Genomic DNA, 25,667 nt, shown 5'->3' on the forward strand with positions numbered 1-25,667 from the left:
CAGAAAATAAAGATTTGATGGAGAAATCATTTGGTGAGGGTCTGTACAGGAGGCTATGTGTTAATTATTATGCAGGAAATCTGACTAGATAATTAAAAGTGTATTTCTGGCCTGGAGATGTATGAATCTGTCCAAAGAACACTTTTTGGCCTTGTTTGAGGTAATTTGTGGCTCCTTTGAACTCCCTCAGACTGAGAGTAAGTCTTCGTTGTGTTTAAATCAAACAGGAATCACTCTTTATATATATGACATAAACAAATTTCAGTATTTAAGAGCAAATAAACATGTATCCATTTATTTTGAAGACAAGGTTCTTTAAATTTTTCAAGGGAATATTTACAATCAATTTTTTAACTTCAGTGGATTATAGTGGTATAAGAACATACAAAATTTATAGAACATAAAACTTCTCTCTTTTTCCCCCCCTTTATGTCCGTGTAGAGTAATATAGATCAAACAGGGTTTAAGGATAAAAGTGATTGTATTTTTAAAAAAGATGATGACATTTCCAGATAAATGCTGAAGTGAATTAATATGCCCACTTATGTAATTTTTGTTCAGCACCACCAGGCCACTTGTCCAAGATCATAGTCATCATAAACAAGATCATAAGGCTTCAGGCATGATTTGAATCATTCATTTTCCTTCTGGGACTGTATGCAGTTATCCTTAAATAAAGCTACTCAGGAAGTGGCCTGCTTTATGTATACATATGAATCAAATGGAAGCTGGAGTGCTCCATTTGTGATCTTGAAATGGTAACTTATTGTTGGTGACTAAAAGAAGGAAAAAAAATCAGGAGACAGTAAAGGTGGTACATCTGTCAAATATTTTATATTAAATATTAAACAGGATTCTCAGGACTTGAAGCATGTTTGATCTTTTTATGGTTGCAGATACTAACTGAAGAAAAATAATTGTCCTTTAAAAAGCAATGTTTTAATTTATTTTAAAAATATGTACTTTTGCATTTGATTTGAAGACATGCATTATCTTAAGCTTTGCTAGAGGCTTTGAACAGAACAATAAACAATGAAATATATAATTGGCTCTTTCCTTGTGATTTGTCCTAAAAATATATAAATCTGTAGATATCTGTAAACTTAGCCGAGAGCTAAGCCATCTGAGAAGTGCTGCTAGTTTCGAATTGAGGAGCTCACTGGCCACCTTAATCTTTTTTTGGTGAATGTAATCTACCTATAAAAAGAGTACGGTTGACACAAAAATTATTAAGTCCACATTCCTTTTATCTAGCTCTTTCCATTTGGGATTAGAGCTCAAAGAGCTGTGGAAATGCTTTCTAATGAGATTTTGAAATTCTTGTAGCAGGAAAATCCTTGTAGCTCCACAGGGAGCTCTTCTCTGGGAATTTGCTGGAGTATAACTCTCTTGATTTCAAATAATTCTTTAGAAACATTAAGGATCCTAATATCAGTTCAGGAAAGAGTGTTCTCAAATCTGACAGTAAAATTGAACAGTGATTTTATCTGACTGTGGGTAGCATGAGGTCTCAAAGTAAAAAATGTTTTTGCACCTATAAGAATTTTTTATGATGTCATTAGGAATTCCATCAGACTGAATTGTGTTATCAACTTTAAGTTTTATGCCCAGAGATTTAATGTGCTGATAACAAATTAAACAGTATTGTTGCCACTGAAGTTAGTACTGACAGTTGTGTGTCAAGTCCAATATTTGTAGTGACTTGTAAAATATTTGTAAACATGAGCACCTGAAATACCAACAGTTCAAGGAATTTCAAATTTGTGTGTAATTAGTTGTTGAGTTTAACACATGTGGACATTAGATTTCCTGCAGTAGTTCCAGAACTGCTGTGATTTCTTTGTTTGGCACCTCTGACATAAATTCTAGGAGGGGAGGAGGAGGAGGAGGTGTTTCCTCAGGTTCCTGAACAGAGTCCTCTCCAGCCCCAGGCTTCAGGTAACTTTTGCTCTTAGAAATTCAATTGGGAAATAAATTATAAAGGTCATTACACAGAGAAGAATTAGCAATCACCTTCATACAGTGTAAGCTTATGGAAATTTATGTTTGTAAGTTTGAAATGGCCACACTCTGTAAGTTCTTCAGGTTTTTGTAAGTGGGTATCTTTAAAGGGGTAAGGAAGAGCTGGACATTGATCATTAGTACTGTGGATTTTTTGGATTGATAAATAATAGGTATGTGAATTTTACAGAAGTTGCCTCAGAATGCAATGTCATAACTTAAGAGATTTCACAGCTCCCTCCTGATTTTCACCCATCCCCTTCCTCCTACTGGCTAATGACATGGTTTATGGATATAATAAAAGGAAAGTTTGCTCCTATCAGACAGACAAAGGAGGGAAGAAAACCATTCCTCTGTGAGTGTGGTATCTGCATTAATGGTTCTGTTGATTTTGTCACAACTCTCTTTCCACAGCCTGATAGTTCCATGTGTCCTCAGACCTGATGATGTTCTGTCCCAGAGCTGGCTTTCTAAGGCCTCCTGAGTATCACCTGCATTTAGGAAAAAGGAAACAGTGCTTGAGGATTTCCTGCATGGATTTGATCTTGTCACATACTGTTTGCCATAGGCACATAGGTACTATCAGCTTCTCTTTGGCTTGCCTCTAAAAAACTTCTAAGTAGTGCAATCAGGGGCAATTACTGCATCATTTGCTTGTGTTTATAACATATTAGAGCTTTCTGGGCTTAAGCACTGCAATCCATCCTGGTTGCTACCAAGTAATCCTTTGCAGACTTATAAATCAAAACTGTGGCTGATTTTCAGCAGTGCGATTGCCATGTTTTGAAACTTCTCTAATTAAAACTTTATGAGCAATTAAAGAGCAGAGAGCGTTTTCCCTGCCTTACAACTGGAAATAAGCCATGGTAGTTTCAGCAAAAATGAACTTCTTTTCTATTTACTTTTCTTAAAACCTTGACATTTGGTGGTTTCAGGCTTTCCAAACTGTTTACCACACTTGTCTTTGAAGCTCTCTCTTCTGGTTGACTTAGCAACCTGAACTTAACAAATCAGACTGCTTAGCTGGACCTTCTGAGTGTGCTGCAACTTCAGGTGCAACCTTCATCAGTGGTTTTGTGAAAATAAGGGTTTCAAATAGAAAGCTTAGTGTTCTGAAGTAAAAAGCACTGCTTAAAAAGGGTTTCTGGGATCAAAACATGAATGTTACTCAGATTTGTGGAGGAAAGGTTTCTAGAAGCCTGTAATGAAACTCAGGATAAGAACAATTACAGTGAATGGAATTAATATGGTTTGTTAACTCTTAGAATAAATCCCTCTGGCAAGTTTCTTTAAACAATATGAAAAGGAAAAAACAGTAAGAGTTCCTGCAGAGGCTATTAGGGTGAGCTTGTATTTTGGGTCACTTGATAAACCCTACAAATAATACCTGCTCTTGATTAACTTTCAAATCAGGTCATGTGTAAAATGCCAACAGTTACTAATTTTTGGTGATGACAAATAATTACTTTCAGTTTAATTTCACACAAAACTCCAAGGCAAAAATGAACTCACTTTGAAGTGTTCCATTCGATGTCAGTAAAGATATCAACGTAATGCATAGAAATATTAAGCAGCATAGTTCCCCTTTTACTGTAATTTTCAGTTAAGCAATTATAGTTCTGAAAATAGGATCTGGAATGAGAAGAAAACAAAAGGACTTATTGAAGAGGTGTGGTTCTCTGGGATGTGCAGGATATATAAATTCTTGTATGTGATGTGATCAGTGTTTAATTCCTACTGTAATGTGAATCCCTGTGTATACTGGAATACCTATTCCTCAAAAAAACCCAAATTGAGTAAAATGAATTAATTTTTTATGACTTTTCCCAATTAATACTTTGGTTGGTGTCATGCAGGAAATGAGTATATGGAAAAGCATGAATTTGATCACAAAAAAAAAAAAAAAAGAAAAAAAAAAGAAAAAAGAAGTAGAAATCAAATCAGAGCAGAAGGCACGCTTTGACATTTATTAACATGCAAATGAAAGATATCATTGCACAGAAGGGATAGTACCAGAATGCCAAGTGGCAATTTCCCAATATATGTTATGGGATAGCAGTAATAATCTGCTCGTTCAGTGGGAACCAACCAGTCTGGAACCACAGAGATTTGTAACTCTTTGGGAAATGTGTGTGCATTACTAAAAAGTGCATTACCCTAGCTATGCCCTTTGGTAGGTATTGAAAGGCAGGCTTAATTTCCTGACTTCTCTTGTTTGATTTTGCATATTTAATATCTATATAATTTTTTCATTGTCTTTTCAAAGGTTGCAAAATAAGGGAGGACGAGGGGGTAAAGCAGGTAGTAGGATCATCCTACATAAGTCACTGGCAGGTTTTGAAGGTGATTGTGTCACCTTGAACCCCACAGGAGTAAAATGCTAACTGATGGGTGGGTTTTTTTAAGTGTACCTGCCACTAGAGGGGAATGGAAGCACATGTTTTGCCCCTAGAAAAATGATGTCCTGATTACAGCCTTGGGTCTTGGAAGTGCCTGTTCTCTCACAGTTCTGTCTGTTTTTTGTCTTTCCAGTCCATTTATTCTCCTCAACTTTGGTCTCCACTTCTGTCCCAAAGTCTCTCCCATTGCACTATTGTTCATTTCCACAAATTGTCCTCTTGCATCATCTGTGATACCCTTCCTTTGGTCTCAAAATTTTTCTTCCATTTCTGCCCTTCTGTCCTCAAATCCTGGTTCTGCATTCTTTCCTGCCTTGTGCTTCTAAGGTAATTCTGTTCTGCATGACCCCTTCCCTTCCCTTCCCTTCCCTTCCCTTCCCTTCCCTTCCCTTCCCTTCCCTTCCCTTCCCTTCCCTTCCCTTCCCTTCCCTTCCCTTCCCTTCCCTTCCCTTCCCTTCCCTTCCCTTCCCTTCCCTTCCCTTCCCTTCCCTTCCCTTCCCTTCCCTTCCCTTCCCTTCCCTTCCCTTCCCTTCCCTTCCCTTCCCTTCCCTTCCCTTCCCTTCCCTTCCCTTCCCTTCCCTTCCCTTCCCTTCCCTTCCCTTCCCTTCCCTTCCCTTCCCTTCCCTTCCCTCTTAAATAAGAGGTCTAAAATGGAGAGATATAAAAAACTTCACAACTTTTTCCATGGTAATAGATAAATTTAATTTTTTTTTTTAAATTAGTGAACAGTGTCTAATATTTCACCATGAGGCAGATAGATATCCAGAATTTTCAGCCCAGTGACTCATGTTTGCTGATCTGATAAGCCAGACCTGACTTTCTGTAGCTGTGTGAATAAGGGCTAGAATTTTCACAACCTAATATATGCTGTTCACTGCTGGTGGAAAAGAAGTTGCTGAATGATTAATGAAGACAAGTAAGAAAGGTTGAAACGGTATTTGTTAAAGTTTCCTTTGAGTTATGAAGCTCAACATTTGTTAAGATAGAAATGATGTTAAAGGGAGTGACAGGATCAGCAGTTATTAATCACCTAAAGCAGGAATGGTGCCACTATTTACAAATATTTAAATGAGTTTTCAGGATACACCTGTCAGGCTGAGATTACCATCTGGTCAAATCCCACAAATTTAGCAACAGAAACAAGCTTTGTGTTGTGTGTGTGTGTTTGATGATTAACAAGTGAGTGATACTGAGCTGTGTGCTACCCTGAGCATATGCCAGAAAACCCAGGGAAATCAATATTACAATCCAGCCATTCATCTCCTCCATAGAATTTCTCACAGTGATGCAGTGAGGGATGAGGAATGAAAAGCTTTTTATCGTAATGAGTGTCTGTAAAAAACATTCATTACCTCTATCATGTATAAATAGACCTGTATTTTTCATAAATTTCCTTGACCAAAGTGATTGACCTAAAACCACTTGATCCCAATTAAGAGTGACGAGAAGGAAGTGAGTAATATTTTTCTGTGGCTGACATGGTCTACCGTGATTTATCCTGAAAAAAAAATGCAATACTCCAAATAAACCTTAGACATTCTCACACCATGGCTATAAAATAGCTGATTGAGAGTGATTAATCCCACTGATACCCTGAAATGATAAAAGAATATATTTTATAGCTGCTGAGGCCTCATTGAAGTCATTTCTCCAAAGAATAAAATGATGGACTGTATAGATGCACTGCAGTTAAGAAGAATAACTTTTGCCAAAATCTTAGGTGAAATGAAAGAGAAGAAAATCTGAATGCTTTTGTGAATTTATGAAATGTTGCAAAGCATTTCTTGGAAATTAAAATGAAAAAGAAATTCTAAATGTCTAAGCTGTGTAAATATATTGAAAAATAAAAATGTGACAAGGATTAAATTAACCAGAGCCATCTTTAAAAGTGGTCTCTGAAGTATGACAGACATATTTATTTTTATATGATTGTTTTCTCTTAAACAAGTTAAAATATAAAGAAGGATGAATTCTTCCTACTACTGTGTCCATAAAAGGTTAGGTAACATTCATTAATTAGACACTGTCATCTGTTCTGTCCAAAATCTGCATTTTCAGGACTGACATGAGCCTTGAGGATTTTGTAACTTAACACTAGTGAGAAAGGCATCAGGTATGAAACGAGGTTTTATACGTGTTTTATACATGGCTTGATAGATGGGCCATCATTAAAGCAAACTATGCAGGGTGGCAAGTTCAACACTTCCATGTACTTTTGTCTGCAAAAAAGCATTCAATTCTACCTGCCCTCAGAAGTGTGTGATGCTTTTAGGTGCCAAGGCTTTCTAGGAAAGTCCCAGCAGTACCTCTGTTTCTGTTTCTAGACGTGCTCTCAGCCACCTAAGTTGAATGCTGCTGCCCCTAATTCCTGCCTAAGTGGCAGGGGCCTCTCAGTGTACAGCTTTGGTACTTCACACACCTCACCTTCAGGAGTTCATCTGGCAGGCACACACAGAGCATGACTGAATTGCACACAAAGTCTGCATTTTGGCATTTTTGAACGGTTGCATGGAAGGAGGAAACCCCTGTTACAGCACCCAGCTGAAATCTGATCTCTCCCCTTCTAGGGAGGGTGCTATAATCATTACAATATGTGTATTCTAAGATTGCTCTTAATTAGAGTCCTCTACCTAAAAAAATGAATATGCAGTGAAGAGCAGTGTGAATTTGCAGTATCCTTGCTACCCCGAGCCACCTTTCCACAAGGGAATTAATTTACTCATTTTGTTTTCAGGAAGGTGCTTTTTACAGTGGCTCTTGACTTGCACACTCCTGTCACACAGAGCCTCTGCTGGCATCTGATCTGGAGCTGTAATTTACTGACCAACATATTAAACTCTGCCTGCCTTACCTCGCCCCTGAGTGAGAGGAAAGCCAGCTAGCATTGATGAACTTGTGATTTCTCTCCTTCTCTCCTTCAGGTTATGAAATATTATAAAGAAACACAGGTATGGTAATTAAGAAGAGTAGTTTGTAAAGACCCATTTTGGTTTGGAGTAGTCACCTGTGGTTTGAGCAGACCATTTTGACTTTGCACAGGGAAAGATTGAGAGTTTGCTAAGAGATATTTTTCAAAGCCAGAACTGTACAGTGGGGATGAAGTGTGTGAGCTCTTCTACCCTCTTTCATTGCAGGATCAAGTAGGATAATCTGAGCACGTTAAAACATAATATTTGAATCTTGTGGAATAATTTTGTTTTCCCTGAGTGAAGCTGGAAAAATCAACATTTTACCATGATATAGCAAATACAGCAATTTCAACAGAAAAAAAATACATCTTATCTGATCAGGTTGTGCAAAATCTAAGGCTTGGTTATTTTGCAAGTCCTTCATTTATGAATGTAGCTATAAAAGCCATCTGTTAAGCATTCATCCTTCTAATATGTTTTAATTTTAAAGACTTATATGCATGCTACTGTGAGAAATTAAAATGTTTTAATTATGGCTAATCATTGTGCCTTCAGTGAAACTGCTAAGAATTTTAACATATTTTAGTACATATAGGTATCAATCTACACTCTCAGGTATAATCAATAGCCTTAATCAATATCCTGAAATTGTAATGAAGACATAGAATATAATTGTATCATAGTGTGCAGTTTTGGGACCATTACCATGCAGTAGTTTTTAATTCTGCTCTGGTAGTTTGCTCACCTGTTACTCAGCCAGTCATAGTTTTACAGTCTCTTGCCTTTCCTTTCTTTCTTTTCTCATGCACTCATACTTTTCTTATAAGTACATTTGAGGAAGAATGAATGTGTAGTGTCCCACCTGTCTCAGTGGGAGCCCAACATAATTCAAGGAATTAGCAGTTAAGGTGGCCATACTTAATGCAGGAACTATGAGCAGATGCCTGTTCTACTCAGGCCTGAACACATTAGACCTGCTATCATAATAATGCCTTAAGTTTTAACTTTCATGTTTTTCAGATTCTGTGCTGCCTAGAGGTGTAGTTTTGAGCCTCATAATAAGAGTTAGTCAGCCCTTCACAGAGTAGGGAGACAAAACAAATCCTTTTCCTGCTGAAGACCAAGGACAATAGTTACAAGTTTTCAGGCCCAAAAGCATAAACAATGGTGGACCGAAGAGAGAAAACAAGAAGGATGATACAACACAACCTGAAGCTGTAATTGGACAATTAAACCCCAATATACGAAAGGAACAAAACTTATAAAAGTGTGAGACCTCGTAACCCATTTTGTGACCATTTTGAGTCCACCTTGGGTGTAGTTCTGGCCAGGCTCTTGTCCTGCCCAAGGTGTACTCTAAAGGCCTTTTAATAAATATCTACTTTATTCTCTAGCTCTGTCCAGTTTCTGTTCCAGGTCAGCCTTCCCAAGGCATCAATATGGCAGAAAACCCTGCTGACCTCTGTCATGTCTGCAACAAGGTTAAGTGGTCTAATGTCTGTTTAAATCTCACGTTTTATGATAGAGAAGATATGTGCTTGTTTACTTATCTGTTTTTCAATTGTTTGCCCTTGGAGGGGAGGGGTAACTGTGTAGAAGTCAGAAATCTCTTTCTTAGAACTAATATTGCAGTCACTGGTGAGGCTACACCTTGACTTCTGTCTTCAGTTTTGGGTTCCTCTCTTCAAGAAGGATACTGGGGTGCTGCAACCTGTCCCAAGAAGGGCAGTGAAGGTTGTGACAACATGTCTGATGAGTGGCTGAGGGAGCTGTGGATGTTAATCTGGAGAAAAGGAACACTGGGGGGACCTTGTGACCTTCTACCTCAAAGGCAGATGTGAGGCTTGGTCCTGTTTGCCATGTCTCAAGTGAAAGTACAAGTGCCCAGAAGGAATCCAGAAAGGTTCTTGTGGGATCTGGCAGAAGGTACAGAGGTCAGTGAGTGTTTATTTGTAAAGGGACCCTCCTTAGGAGTTGTCCTAATGTGCTTAAATTGGACTGAAGGTTTTGGACATTTCCCAGTCTGGGTTACAGAATAGGGGAAAAGGAGCCCTTTATTTGGGTTATCTCACGCTCCGTGGCAAACACATGGTTAAGTAAGAACTGTGGACTTCTGTTCACATTCAACTATTTCAGTGCCCTTGTCATCCTTTCCTCTATTGTCAGGATCAATGTGGGATGCAATGATTTAGGAAATGGCAGCAAATACTGTGGTTGAAATGCTCCTAGACTTCAGTGCAGGCTCTGCAACAGATCATAAATGTCATGATCGTATATCGAGTATTCTAAAATAGCAGATTATTTTAGGAAATAATATCAGATTGTGCATTTGGAGATCAGTGCTTGCCCAGAAGAAAAAAAAAAAACAGCCCTACAATTATGGCTGACCCTCCAAATTCTCATATGTAAATGTCATATGAATAATGTTCTTCACATGAATAATCTCAGGAATGACTCCTCCATTGTAATTGGCTGCGGCACAGTAATGCCAAAATTAGTTGTTTAAGCTGGGAGTCTTTTTGCAGTTAAGCTGAGTTGTTCCCTAGCTCTGCATTGCCCCATCTGGCTCCTGATGGGATTTGTGCTTTGACATCCCCCAGAGCTGGAGATCTCCAGGGACCCTGGGGAGGAGGCTGGCCCAGCAGGGTCATGTTGCCCCACACAGGCTCCTGAAACTCTGATAAATGTGGCCAACAAAGGCAAATTAAGGGAGAGGAGAATTTTGCCCACAGCTATGGAGGAGAAGAGTTAGCTCTTGTTGATTTAGCTCAGTGGGAAGCCACAGCGGTACATACAACATGTTAATGCTAGGGTGTTTTATTGTATCACTCTCATGCTGTGTTCATTTGTAGGGACAACATGACTTCCATAACATTTATTTTAGGGTCATTTTATTGCTTTAATAATGCAGATTTAGGTTGTAATTAAAGCCTGTATGATTTGTGTTAATAGCTTGCAGCTTTGCTCAGCATATGTTTAGATATTATAAAACTGCTTCAATAGACAATGAATTCATTTGTCCCTTTCATTTATTAAGATGCATGTGCACTTCATCTTATTTATTCTCTGTGAATTTTGAGTGTGGAATTTAATCATAAAGTCACATAGAGACACATGCCAAATTTGGGGCTTGATGAATTATGACTGCCCTTTTGAAAGAAAGAACTAAGAACACAAGAAATCATAATTGTATTCAATATTAAAATAATAATTTTTTGCCTATTTAGCCACATCTTAACAATTAACCCACTACTCACTTACATGGCATTGTTAAATATGTTTCTGACTAGAATAAATTTATATGTTATTATGGATTTCATGCTTTTTTCTTACTAGTCTAATGGATGAAATTCTTTCCTTTAAAACTGCACCTTTCAATTAAAATTGATTATTCTTTTCCCTTTTCATTATTTGGTATTCTTTGTCTTCTGACATAATTCTTACTGCACTTTATACAAAGGAGCAGTTTTGGTTCCCCTTTGTTAATTTCCAGTATTTTCTGACAATGAGCTTATGTCGTCCACATCATCTGCTACAAAGATTATTTTCACTTCCAGTTCCTTTAAACTGTTTCTCTTGTAACAGGACCCAGGCCCAAGAGGTGTTGAACATTTCTGATGAGGAATCAGGTACCTCCAACATTATGTGACTGCAGAGTGTACTCTGAAGCAGCTGAAACAATATTTGGTGAGGATTTAACAGACTTTTTTTGTGACACCTAAATGTCATACACCAACCCAAAACCCCCTTCATTAGTTTTGTTTTCCATCTATATATTACAGGGAAGAAACCAGAAAAACATTGAACCAATGAGTTTTTCTTTTCCTCTTCTTCTCTATTCCTATTTCCCATCTTTTGGGTTGTTTTTTAATTGGTTAGTTGGATTATTTTTTGTTTGTTGGTTTAGATTGATTTTCATTTTTTTGCATCAGAGAAAGAATAAGGGAATTACATCTCATTCCTATTTTGTTTTAGTAATAATCATTCTAACACACTCTTTTTTATTCCAATATGAACAGCATGAAAAACATGAACAGCCACAAACTACTTTTCTTGCTCTGGAGCATCTCACATATCAAAATGTCTCATGAGATAAACAGGTAATTACCATGACCTTCAAAACTAAGGGTGTAGCTATTTGGAAGGGATATTTTCTTATTGGTTGAAAATCCCAGATCAAATTAGCTGGAATTTTGGGATTGGCAAAATCAGGATCATAATTTGAATCTTATACAGTAAGTATTTTTATCTCTTCCTTATGTTCCCCCATAAATTTCTCTTTATAATAAGAAACTAAGAAGCTAAAAGGCTTTCTATGGCATTTTGCTTTCATGTCATGGTAGAGAAATTGAGAAAATTTTAAATGTGTTTTTACCGAGTATTAAAAAAAAAAAAAAGCATAATTACCATAACAGCTTAACTTCCAAATGTTTTTGTGTAGTCTTCTGAAAATAATAATCTGCAAACCTATTTATTCTTCAAGTTATTTTCAAAATGGTCTTAAATACACCATCCTTGTTTACCAATCCAAGTATTTGCTGCTCTAACAATAAGTACCAGGTCTGAAGAACCTTAAAGGAAAGGGCTTGTGCCTAAGACAATCTTTTCCAAAACCTGAGTTATAACCTGGGCTTCTGGGTTGGTCACATTTCAGGTCTAACTGTATCACTTGTCAATGTTTCACTGTCTAGAGGTGTTATATTGATATAAAATAAACCTGTCTGGTTGGATTTGACTTACTTTTTTTCTCTCTCTTTTTTTTTTCAGAAGGAAGAGTGAGAAAACAGTTTGAGCCACTGGAGAATCAGGCAGCATGGTTGCTGTGCTAATGAAAATTTGGAACACCATTGCAAACTGGAGTGTTTGGCAGAAGCAAGAATTTCTCTGTGCTGTTTATGAGGTATATAAAAAGGTCAGTGTTATTTTATAGATTTTTACCCTTAGCAATTTTTTTTTTTTTTTTTTTTTTTTTTTTTTTTTTTTTTCTGGATATGGAATGTAATTTTTTGATTGCCTGGTGTGTTCTGGGAAAATAAATTGTGTTTCAAAATTCCAGACACACTTTGACTGTATTATTAAGAAAACATTGCTCCTGGAATAATAAATGGTGGGGTTATTTTAAGCAGTTGTGTTACATTTTCTAAATCTGCAAAAGAATCAGAACAATAAAAGAATGATCAAGGCTGGGTTTCTTTTGTTTTAACAGGCAGGTCACCAGTTGGCCTACTGGCAAAACTCCATTCATTGTAAGGGACCTACATGAATTCCCAGAAGTTGCAGATTTGGGCAATAGTTTCTTAAGTGTTTCAGAATCATTGTCTTTCTTTTGGCACTGCCAACAGTACCAATTACAAGATCATTTTTGTGATGCTAATCTTCCTCTCCATAGATAAAGCACAATAAGTGCTCTTTTGGGCCACTGGACGAGTGACATTGGCCAACATGAGCCAGCATGAGATAGTGAAGAGAGACTCTGAATATGATAAAAATACACTGAGCCCTATTTCAAATACTGGTAGTTTGTTTTCCAACTGAAATTCAGGTGTTTTAAGTGCAATATTCAGTTGCGAAGAGGATGATGTCTTCCATTTGGGAAAATTGAAATCTCAGAGTTTGGACTCCTCTCTTTCTTCATCTTCTTAGTGATACTTCAGAAGAGAAAAAAATAAATCCTGAAGTTCCATTTTGCCCTACCAGGTACTTAGATTTTTGAGAAGCATTGGTACATTCTGAAATGCAGAGCCATGTATAAAATGTCAAGTGTAGACAAAGAGCTGCAAAGTGTTGGTGGCTTCATAAGATTGTATTCTTTCCTTGCTCTGACTCCTGCAAAGAAATCTAACAATTCTCCTTTTGCTATCAACTTTTTTTTTTTTTTTTTTTTTTTTTTTTTTTTTTTTTTTTTTTTTTTTTTTTTTTGTCTAGGTAGAGAACTGAATGTAAAGCAACACAATTAAAACCTACTGATTTAAGCAACATCTTACTATTTCAACAGTGGAACGACTGCACTCCCCCTGTGTGGCCTGCAGTCCATAGGTATAACACGGTTCCAGCAGCTGTGAAAACACTCTCCTTTCCCCATGTTTAGATACCTATCTGTGGATGGGGAGCAACAGAGGAAGTAAAAACTCCAAGAATATAATGAAGGTAGAGAATGTACAGTCGGCACATTTCTCCTGAATCTTGCTAAGTGAAGCAAGTTTGAAGACTTGTCCTTTTGTCCTGCCAAGTTTATCAGCCTGAACTTTCTCAAATATTGTGTGTGCCTAATTTCATTCTTCTTAAGACAGGCCTCTCCAGTCCTGTGAGGCTCAGGGCTCAGGAGGGGCGAGTTCTCCTGTGGGTCCTTGAAGCTCAGGGCTTAAATCTCCCTCCCATAGCAGCTGGTGTGATTTAGCCCATACAGAGGCATAGGTCACAGGGCTAAATACAAAGAACACCAGTGGTTCCTCAAGAAATATATCGAGTTCCAATATCTGGTTTTGAGTTCACTTGAAATGCACAGTGGGTACAGAAAAGAGTTTTCAGGCTTAAATTAGGAGTTAGGCTCAAGTTACCCACCTGATTCAGTAGATGTTAGGGAGTTTCACAGCAGGTGATCAAGTTAATCAAGATTTGAGAAACGTAACATGTAAATTTTCTTTACCATGATAACATGTCCTTTCCAGAAAAAAAAGTTTCTGGAAAAATACTTTCATTTTGTTTTTCTCTCAATGGTATATTTTTTGCTTTTTGAAAAAAGTGATCAGTCTGAAAAAACTACAAAGCTGAGCATGACTTTAGTAACTGAATTTAGAGATGTATTTGAAAGGGCATCCCCCCTTTCTTCTCCATTTTTGCTGCCTTTTGTAAATCAGGTATTGGAGAAATGCCTTGAAATCATTCTCTGATCTTCAGGCTAAAAAATGTGTGGCACAGAAATCCTGGTGGGATTTCAGTCATCTGATGTGGATGTCAGCACAACATGCAGCCTCCCCTTTGGAGAGGAGCTGTTGTCAGTACCTGCCTGGAGATGAATGAACAGATCATCCAGGCATTTTGGCATCTGTCAACCCCTGGGGCTGCTACAGCATGTGTGCATTTGCCATTCTAGCCTTTGAAAGCAGCTACTGCTGTTCTGTAATTCACAGCCTATTTATTGCTAGGGGACGTTTTTCTTTTCATTTATTTTAATTTGTTTTCTTTATGTCATTAAAAGCAGTAGTGAGGTCTATAAAACAAGCAAAAGCTTAGATAAACACCACAGCAGGCTGGTGAACTCTTTCAGGGACCCAGTTTTCATCCATAAATTATAAGTAGCTACTCAAACTACAGGATTTTGGTATGAGCTATGTTATTTTATCTCTCAGCTGCAGATGACTTCAAATCACTGTCACCTTTGCAGCTGGATCTATCACATAGGCAGTTGATCATTGTAGGTCTTTTCCTACTGAACTATTCTATTCTGTCTTCCCTCCCATGGAGGTAGAATTCCTTCTCTTGACTCTGACTTTTCCACTCTCAAGTCATGGATTTGATTGTCAGTCACCTTAGTCCCTTTTAGTATCTGTTTACCAAATACCTTCTACCATAATTCCAAATTCTCATTGCAACTTCATATTTTATAATTATTATTTCACAAATTTTCCAGGCTTCACAGGCTTTGTTTAAAAACAAACTTGGCAAAACACACAAAAAATAACTCAAGCCCTCTTGCTGCAACAAATAGACCTGTTGAGGGAAGTATTTCATGCCTATGTCAGCCGAAGAATGAATAGCCAGAAACTTTTCTGTGTTGTGTTACTGATGAATTAATTGAACTATTTTCAAACTGTAGGGATTGGATTCTTACCATGCCAGTCTCACTTGAATTTTTTGGTACTTGTTCACTGCACTTTAGAGTTTAGGTACTACTTTCAATATCTGTATATTTCTCATGTCCTTATCATCATAAGGTGATATGGATGTACGTTAATGGTGGCCATCTAATATCTTGAGAACACAGTGAGATGGATAATCTGATGATATTTTCTTCATGCAGTAAAAATTACAGCAATACAGTGTCTTGAAGGACACAAGCCAAGTAACTGCAGGATGGTCTCAATGTTTAATGAGTAGCATGAGCTGGCATTTGGAGGGGTAGCACAACCCAGAAAGGATCATTTTAGCCTAAAATGGCAGAGTGCCTGCACCATTCTGGAAAAGATGCTGGGGACTGAACCAGTTATTTTGTCACTGGGTCTTAAAATGGGTCTGTTTCGGGGTGTGGAATGGTCTGAGTTGTTATCAGCATGAATTGTGAAACTGTTTATCTGGACAGCAGAAAAAGCTGCCTCAGTTGGGTTGAACACAGAAGTCTGCAAAGGTTTGGGAGATTTCCCATCTCTTTGTCTTCTCCTCAGTGTCCACCTTGTTCCTGTCCTCATGTGCTACCATGAGCACAGAGCACAGCAAGTGTGTGGCACGTAGCACATACTCCCAGCAGATGAAGCAATCAGCAACATCTCTACTCCCTCCAACTCTGCTAGCCAAGGCTTTGCTCAGCTCATTGTGTCCAAGTCAGAATTCCCTCATCTGCTTGGAATTCTTGTTTTAAAAACACAGAAGCTGATTTTAGAAACACTAAAGCCAATGAGAACTGAGAGAGCGCTGCACCTCTGGGAATCCAGCCCACATCCCTTTTGTTTTGAGTGTAGGATCGATCCTAAACGAGAAACGTTTTGTGTTTTGGAAACTAAGAAAGAGCTGAAGCAAACTTCTTTATACTTGGCAAAAACAGAATTGCTCTTGATGGAGACCAAGCATGGAAAATTCTGGTCTGAGAGGATTATGTTTGTCAAAGTTATGACAAGTCTGAACAGAAAGTTTTACATAGAAACCCCTCTCATTTTACTGTCTACAGTGACAGTAGAATATATTTATGCAAAAAAATAAAATATGAGAAGTTAGATTTATGCTCACTAAACAATTACTAGTAAGCAAAAACCAAAACCAGATCATCATAATGATGTTTTTGTCAAGCATAACAATTTTGGTTTGGCCCAAATGCACAGATACAGATTTGGACTTTCTGTCACAAGTTGCCAAACATTTGTTTTCATTTATATCTCTGTATTTGTGCATGTGCATATTGACAAAGGGGATTTGACTCCAAGAAGAACAGAGTTATTATCCAAATCCCAACACAAATCCCTCTATTGACTTCGCTGGGAGTTGGATCAGCACCTTGGTGAGTGTGTTCAAAAGAGAGTGTCCAGAGTTGAGCTATCAGTTCTTCATCCAACTCTCATTGAAAACAATTAAGTCTTTCCATTAACTTCAATTACTCTTGGATCTAGGTTTAAAACCCAAATTTTGTCTAATAGGACATATGGAGGCTATCCTATTAAGCATGTTTCAATCACATAAGGACACAAGAATTTAAGGACAGAGGGCTGAAAGCCAATATTAACTGAATATTGGAGGTTAGAAAAATGAAAATTTAGTGATTTTTAAAAAAGGTATGGTTGTTGCAATAAACCATTAGTCTTCATTCTCTTTAAATCATTTGTTTAAACATAACTGAACTGCAGCTGCCTTTTCGTCACTTCTGGTTCAGAAAAGCATTCAGACCACAGCTAATCAATGCAACTTAAGTGTCAGCATAACTCCTCTCTTAAGGAGGGGAGGAATTAAACACATGCTTTAGTGATTTCCTGACCTGAGGCTTTTATTTTCCTTCTGTGGATATTAGTGAAAGTACCTTTTTGTTCATAAGAACATTCATGAAAAGCACATTTTGAGCCTCTGGCTCAGGTTGGCTTAATCTAATCAAGGAAGAGAAAGCTGCATGATGTGTATTAGGTAACCAGTTGCACAATTCGTGGGTGACCATTAAATCATTTCAGATAGTAAAAGTTGTACTAACTTGCAGCATGCTCTCAGATAATTCATAAACATGATACAGAGCTGTCCTCTACTTCTGGATGTTCTCTCAAGGAGGAATATTGGAAGACAAACACAAACTCCCAAAAGAGACTTAAGATAGACTGTTTTATTATAAGGTAAAACCCTCCATAATTCCCTCCAAATGTGAAAGAAGCTTCTATTATCTGCATTGCTCTGAAGTTTTTTCTGATTGAATACAATTACATTCAGGCTAAACAGACCTCCAAACCGTTGTGCTTAAGCTACACCTGTAGAAATTACAAAAGTACCAAAAACCCTCACAGACACCTTCAGGTACCTTTCAAACTCTATTACCAATTTTATTTATGTGAGCTCAGATGAATATGCCATTTGTGTGGGAAAAAAAGGGTATATTGGTGAAACACCTTTGAGAACACACAGGAAAGCTTTTTTTTTTAAATGTTTTATATGTTTATGTGCATATTCCATATGTTCTACTTAGGCAAACATTTAGGCAGAGATTTCTGGATCAAATGACCTCATTTAGTGTTTGTAAACTAAGCTATCTAATCTGGCTCAGTGTCTTTTCATCATATGGTGTGAGTCAAATAAACTCATCTGCTGCTCAGGCTAACAATTATAGAGTGTTTTCAAACTCAAACACAAGCTCAGGTCAGGCTGGGGCCAAAATGGAGCAGAGACCCTGCAGAAGAGTGCTTTGGGCTCCTGAACTCAGTGCCATGAGATCACTCATTTTTCATTCTTCTGCAGGAAATGCTTAGCTCAGTTTACTTCAACTGGCTATAGCTGATGCCAACCTGCCATCCAGAGTCCATAAACACCCTGAAAATAGGGGAACTCCAGGGGTTGCTAACTGGCCCAAGCCTCTCTGTGCACGTCTCACAGAAAAGTTCTCTTTATCACTGCAGAAAAACATCTGCAGGGTGCTTGTGTTACTATGGCAGTAGGTAGAATAGGCTCAGGACACAGGGGAGCATAAATATACTGATTTCCTTTTTCCTTTTGAAACACCTAAACTGCTTCAGCCTTCTTCTACCCACATGTGAACAGAGAAAAATACTTTCTTATTTTCTGTTCAGCAGAAGCCAGTACATCCAGTGTTTTGGAAAAAGAATTTTGTAGGTTACTTGAATCAACAGGTAGGGCACATCATTTTATGGTGAGGCAATCTTGAGTGTAAGTGGCAAATTTTACTTTCTTCACCAGTGGGATGGCAACTCTGGGAACTGGATCAACTAGGGTCACAGAGGGAATCAAGTAGATTTATTAAAGAGCCTGGCTAGATATAAACTCCCTCCTACAGAGGATCTATTGAAGAGCATTCTGTAGTTTTTCTTCTACTCAGCTGAGCATTTTTTTTTCCAGGGTTTGCAGTTTCACGTTAGTCTGTTACAGCTACAGGGGATATTAGTCAGTATTTCTCTGAAGTTCTGTTTCAGGTCAGAAAGACTAATCTCCAATTAATCCCTGTCAAGTGCGAGGTGTTTTTTGAAGACTTACAGCCAGCCAGTGGAAAATAACAGGCATTGGGATGTAGTGGACTTCAGGTTTCTGATCCTGGGCTTTTCCTTTCAACTGCTGAGAAACCAGAGATTTACATCCTTGCCTGTTTGGGGAACAGAGTTGCATATGGAGGCCACACGTTTTACTTTACATTTCTCTTTGGACCTTTTAACGTGTACCCGCTTAAACAGTGTCAATGGGTTTGATTCCATAATCTATATGGAGCCTGGAATGAGACAGAGCTCTGTTTGGCCCTTTGCCACACAAGTCTGGTACTGCATAAATGCATAAAAATTACTTGCATGCAAGCCTGGCCTTGGGCTAGACTCCTCCAGAGGGAAGGAGATTGCAAATCCCAGCAGACTGTGGACACTTGTGAGCATTTCTTCAGCCTTCTGCAGCATGCTTCTCCCTCTGGATGGTGTGTGAGGGAGAGGATCTGCACTGGAACAGTGTAGTCATGTTTTAGAGGGTGTAGGGAGAGACCATGAGGGATGAAATAGCTGGAAAATTGCAGTGAAATGAGCCCAGTGAAGAGAAATTTCATCTTAATCCTTGAAGGTTTAGGATAGGAGCCTGTTACTTTAAAGTGCAAAAGAATCTGATCATGATTTGACATTTGAGACAGGGGGAAACATGGTGTGTTGTGGTATACCTTTACTAAAGTGCCTTAATCTCACCCTAAAAATGCAGAATGGTATTACCTGTAGGTAGAATAAGGACCAGGCTGAACTAGCTCCTTCTAAACTTGAAGATTGAAATAGATTCCAAAAATACTCATCTGGGGCAAAAATAAAAGTTATTCCTGGGAAAGACAGTTTTATGGCAAGAATTATGTGCTTTTTTAGCTAAAGACACAGTGTTTCACTATGAGAGTGGCTTAGTGAAGGTCATCTACAGTAGACTACATCATCATCCTCCTAATTACAGAGGATGACTAATCGTGTATCCTCCCTTTTCAATTTGAAAGTTTGCTTTTGAGCCAGCGTGGGTTCAATGCCAGATTTTCCCAATGTCTCAGAGTTCAGTGAACCAGCATTTAGATAATTTCTTTGTACATCTCACAGTGTAACTTCATCATAACTTAGCAGCAATATCATGATACAGTTGTACGAAAGAAACTAAAATATTGGACACCTTGTGTGTTTGGTGTAGCATTCTATGATAGATTTGACATCCTCTCTCTTTATTTTGTATTATATACAATTATATGTAATTGTCTTTATTAGGATCCTGAGATTTTGCTCAATTCAGTGTGCTAAGTGTGCAGTACTCTGTGGAGAGGAAAATTCTTTTCCTTGAAGCATGAAGTGAGCACTAGAAATTACCTCTGTTCATTTACATGCTTATGAAATAATACAGAGGAAAAGCAAGTTTTCCCTTCATTTAGGAGAGGAAGCTGCAGTTTTTACTCCATCTTCAGTCTTTTGGAGAATTTGTCTTTTTGGGGAATGCACTGTTGTGATTTATATTTCCAATTGTCATTAGTATGCCTATGTTGTCTTTTCTTTAGTAAAATGTGGAGGGATTTGTATAATTGTCTTATTTCAATCACACATTTGACCTTGGATTTAGGGGAAACTGAAGAAAAAGGGAAAAACTTCTAAAACTTCTGCAGTTCCAGCTCTATTTCTATTGTTCTGTCTATCAACATGTTGCAAGCAGGAAAAAAATGAAACATCAGGAGCAAAGAAGAGAGGCCAAGGGTCTTGCAGGTATGGGACAGGTAAATCTTATGGATTTTGTTAGAAGCCTGGCTTATCCTCATTTAAACAAGAAAGCTGAAGACATGGATGGAAGTCATGCAATTCATTTGATATTCCCTTGTGTTGTTTTTTTTCCATTCTCTGCATTCCATGGAGTCTAACTAGGGCAGTATTTTCCCTGGGAAATGTGGCAATTATGTCCATGCACATTTAAGATTTGTTTTAATTCTTTTGAATGTAGCTACTGTAAATACAAGGATTTTCTTCCCCTACTGATTGCATGTGATGACACTAATTTGAAATCTAACAGCCCACCAACTCCCTAAGATTTGAATGCTGTTAAGGGAAAACACTGCCTTACAGGAGGTCAACAATTCTGAGAGTTTCAAGGAAGGTGTTAATATTCAACATAACAAAAAAAAAAAAAAAAAAAAAAAAAAAAAAAAAAAAAAAAAAAGGAAAATCTTGGCTTTACTTTAAGAAACAAACAATGTAAAACAGAATTGACAAAATTGAAGGCAGAATAAAATGAGCAAGATTCACAAGTTTTCTTGAAAGTCTTCATGCAGATAGACATACATGTGACTAGTTATTGAGACTGACATAAATAGCTGATGTGAATGTGGTGATGAAAGAGATGGAGATCAATAACAAGTCACAATCCCATTATGGAAGTAATGCATTCTGCATCATGTTCAGGCACATCTGTCACCCCAAAGAATGAAAGCTGGTTTAAATCATTAGGCAGAAGCTAGCATCTTGATAACGGCAGCCCTACTCTGCTTCCCAGGATAATTATTAAACTGACCAAAGCATTTTGTGGATTTGATGGTCCACTGAAGATATAAACATACAAGGGTTTCTGCAAATCATCAGTGAAATGTTATCCAGCTTCTGCAGTACTCAGCCACGAACACTGCCAGGAATGCTCATATCAAATTAATTAGGAGAATTGTGAAAACACCACCAGAAGGGACCACACGAATGGCTCTCCCTGCAACATGGGACTCCCGAGAACTGAACTCACTGCAATACTGTGAACAGCACTATGAATTCTTGTGGGTTTCTCTTCTTGTTTCTTACAAAAATGTATGTGCTGATCAGTGTCAGCTCTCCATGTATTACCCATAAAGAGCTTTGGTCCTTAAAGTTACAATTAGCTTTGAACTTTTCAAATGGTTAGGATGTGCTTGTTGTCCTTCTCTTTGAGGCCTCTCAGAGGCAGCTGATCATTCCTGGAGGTGTTGCACATGACTTCTGTGTATTGCTATGCTATCAGTCAAACACATTTTGCCAGATAGAGAAAATACAGATCACAAAGAGGGCTGTGTGCATTTTCCTTGAACAGTGCTTAAAACGTGTGTGGAGGACAGATAGGCAAACAGCAAAGCTACTCTGTGATCGAGGAGAAGTGCACTGTGGAAGTCCATTTGCTTCCTTTGGTTGCCCTGCAATGTGAGATCATTGGCAATGAAGCAGTTTTGAAGAAATCACTGGTTATGGTGTTAGCAGATTGGGTTTTGCCTGCCCAAAGAGATGCAGGACAGGAGAACAAAGAAGGGGTGGAAAGCTACACTTTTAGAACTGTCTCACTTATTCCTTAACCATATTATAAAGGTCTGTTCAATACATCTCCACTTGCATGAGCAGGCATGGCATGTGTTGGAGATGGAGCTGAAGAACTGAGAATGCTGGCAAGCCAGGCCCTGATCCTTGAGCAAAGTTGTCTATAGCAACAGGTAAAAAAAAAAAATCAGTCCTCTTCTATTGTGAAATGCCACAATGTAGACAGAAAGTTTGAGAAAAACAACTCTCCCTGACAATGGGGACATGGATCCTGACCCCTTTTTCACTTCAGTGCTCTCTGACCCTGATTTTAGTACTATGAGTATTTTTCTTCTGCAAGGAAAAAATTACACAAACCACCAGGACTTCTCCTAGCAGGGGGAGAAAAGGGCATCAATGGCATGTCTTGCCTTGTGGTCTGTCACTGATGGTTTCATTGGAAGTTTTTATTGGAAAATCTGTGTAGGGGGAATAAAAACTCCTGCAAACAGCTTGCCTGATACTTCATCTGTAAAGCATACAGTGAACAAATCTCTGTCCAGTAAAAAGTGTTTCTGAACTCTCACAAGGTGTGTTTTGTTTGTAATCTTAAGGTCTAGAAATACCAAATCATCAAGTCTGGTGCTTAACACTCTCCATACCAACAAAATATGATTTTAGTCTGGGAGCAAAATAAGGATTTACAAAGGAAGTGCTGACACAAATTTAGAACAGGATCCAATAAAAACCTATGGCTTCTGGTGTGCAGAAAAGTGCAGAAGGTCACAGCCCTTGTCTAAAGTGCCCCCACCCCCAAAAAAACAAACAAAAAAATTTGTCTTTTTGGAATGTACATAGATTTTTGTGGCGCCAAAGCCAAGCAAAAGAGGGAATAATCGAATTTGGCCCCCAATAACAGCAATGTGAATGTGTTCCTCTGTGTGTTTTACAACCTTTTCTTGTATAATAAGTGACATGATATTACATTCTGGAGTGTAAGAAACAGTATTTAGATACACAATATTAAGGAGAGAAATAAGATTTTATGAGTTAAGTTAGGGGGAATGACAGATGGAGGAGAAAAACCAATTTATTTAATGTTATCTGCACTCAAAAAAACCCAGAAATTGGGATGTGTTTCCTAGCTGGTTTTTCAACCAAACACAATCTGTAGCAATGGTGTGCTGTATGGCAGGAAATTATCTGAAATAATGAACTGGTCAAGTACACTAAAACTGATACCCTTCTCATCAGCATCCAAAATATGAAACCTGCCAAAAAAATTCTAATTGCAACTTGCTCTGTCCAAATTATTTTATTACTTGTCAAGAAGGGCTTTGAAATATTTGGCAGTCTTCTACCAGGAGAAAAATGAAACAAAAGGGAATGAAGTGGAACACAATAACGAAATATCCCTGCCCCCTTGAAAAATAGCAGGTTTGGGGGTTTAGTCCTCTCATGAAGAGCTGATAACTCTATAACCCAAACTAAGTAACAAATCAGAAATAATTTATCAAGGATAAACAAAGTGGACTCAGCTAAAAAACCTTCCAAACTCAAAGGTGTTTCTTGTTAGAGCAGCTGCTTTAATACTGTGATAGTCACAAGGTGTGTTGATATTGAACATGAAATAAAAAGAATCTTGCCATACATTTACCTTGGTACATAGCTATGATCCATGGAGTAATGCACAGAAATGTCACCGACTAAGCCAAATCAGAAGTAAGTAATCATGATGTAACTAGAGAAGAGCTTCAAGAGAGTTCCATGAACTTGCATTGCAGCCCCAGGCAGCAAAGACCACAGTCCCTGTCTCTCTGTAAGAACAGTGAGTTAAATTATTTTTCATCTTTTCATCTGGGACTAGTCCACAAAAAACTATAATCCATTTCTTGGTGTTTTTTTTTTTTTTTTTTTTTTTTTTTTTTTTTTTTTTAATTTTAAGGATTCAAGGTTCTATTCACTGCAATTTTTCTTTTTGATATAATAAAACATACTGAAAATAACGTCCAGGCTTTCATACCCGTTAGGCCCTTGGTGTTGTATTTTAGGGGATACCTTTGACCATAGCATGACAGGGTGAAGGTGGTGTTTCAATGAGGTGATTTTGACATCATTCCTGCCTCTGACTCTCACAAATAAAATCCACAGCAGGTTTGAGCTGTGCAGGTACATTCCAGTTCTTCAAGGGCATCATCTGCCTGTGCTCTGCTGCCTTGGCCACAGCCCTACAGTGTCTTCCATTTCCTGCAATACCTCTGGCTCTGTCAGGACTGAGAGTGGGAAGCACAAAGTGTTTCTGGATCTGGCATTCCAGCACCAGTGAGGAGGGCACTCCTGCAAGAGGAGGGAACAATGCTGGCCACAGCCAACTCCCTCCACCTTTGCAGCTCCCAGAGGAGGCCAGAGGGCCAAGAACTGATTAGAGGACCCAGGTCAGAGATTTGTGAACTCTGAATTTGGCAAGCAAATGGAGGAGGAATGGATTCTGCAGTATTGTGTTTTAAGATGCATTTATTCATAACTGCGAAAGCTGCAGACATATTGTGTTACTGCATCAGGATCTTAAGCAGATGTTTAGATTTTACAGAGAAGGGTGTCTGGAGACATTTTCAGTTTTCCTTTAGTTTTAAAAAAGTTCATTGTTACCTTTAGTTTTACATACTAACACCTACAGGGGGACAATCTAGTTCATTATGTCAGATTGCTTGAATATAAAGATCTTTTAAATTTTTTTTCTGAGTAGGCTAAATAAATCAAGGTAAATGTATTGTCTCCTGTCATGACAGCAAAGCCAATATGTGTTGTTTGCAAGGAAGATTGAACGAAAACAGTAGAGGAAACACTTAGAGTATGATTTCTCAGACTTTTCCATAATGTGATCATAACTTAACAGAAGGATTATGTAATTGATCAGTTTATTTGTTTCATCGTTGCTTGGCTTTCTCTAGTTTCCATATACATTTACATAGCAGGCTTGGTGAAGCCACACAAATTGGTGTTTGGAAAACCTGTGCTATAGAGAAGGAGTAGGGTTCTCTTAGTTTTCTTGTCATGATTTATTAGGGTTGGGGTGGTGTTTTTTTTTTTTTTTTTTTTTTTTTTTTAATAGGAAGGCCATATCAATGATGGCATTGTCCCCATGAAACACAGTGGGTCAGTGATCTCTGCCAGTCTCCCTGAAGCAAAGCATATACACAGGGAACATCTATCTGCACATTTTGGTCAAACTCATGACTTTTGAAGACAATCTACCAGTTGTCCACACTTACCTTGTTTTGATACGTGTTGGCAAAGGGTCTTGGAGAAAGTGGACGAGATTCCTTTCTCATGAAATTATGCTGGAAGATACACTCCAGCACTGCAGCTAATGCATTCCAGCTGCCAAAGGGCTTTCAGGCCATGGAACCTGACTGGTCCAAAGTTTAACAAATAACTAACCAACCAAAAAAAAAAAATCTGCAAGACTCATATTCCTACCCCTCAAGAGCTTAGTGTGTGGACTTTGGGTCCTCAACAGCAAATTTTTTCCTTGAGAAGTCTTTCTGTTGGTTGTATTTATGCTTATGCTCAGATAAAGTTGCTTTTAGAGAGCTCTAGTTTCAACTTTGAGAATTTTTTTGAGAATATTTCTACTCAGAGTTTGGTGTCTGTGTTGTCTGCTTTTCTAATGTGATTTTGAATGATTGACAACTTGAAGCTGTCTCGAAGAAGAA

At 38.1% G+C, this 25,667-nt stretch overlaps 1 long non-coding RNA gene across 2 annotated transcripts; it reads right to left on the bottom strand.

Annotated features, from left to right (window-relative positions):
• Positions 1 to 302: 302 nt before the first annotated feature.
• LOC310909582 lies at positions 303 to 25,420 on the bottom strand. 2 transcript variants are annotated; one of them, XR_014590110.1, is made up of 4 exons: positions 25,224 to 25,420; positions 23,609 to 23,768; positions 3,514 to 3,633; positions 303 to 2,492 (listed from the first exon to the last, which is right to left on the bottom strand). It is a non-coding gene; the product is annotated as an uncharacterized lncRNA (long non-coding RNA). The 2 variants fall into 2 exon arrangements; XR_014590111.1 differs by lacking the exon at positions 23,609 to 23,768 and having other exon boundaries at positions 25,224 to 25,412.
• Between the last annotated feature and the right edge of the window lie 247 nt (positions 25,421 to 25,667).

This window comes from Zosterops lateralis, assembly GCF_965231275.1.
Source record: "Zosterops lateralis genome assembly, chromosome: 5".
Taxonomy (NCBI): Eukaryota; Metazoa; Chordata; class Aves; order Passeriformes; family Zosteropidae; genus Zosterops; species Zosterops lateralis.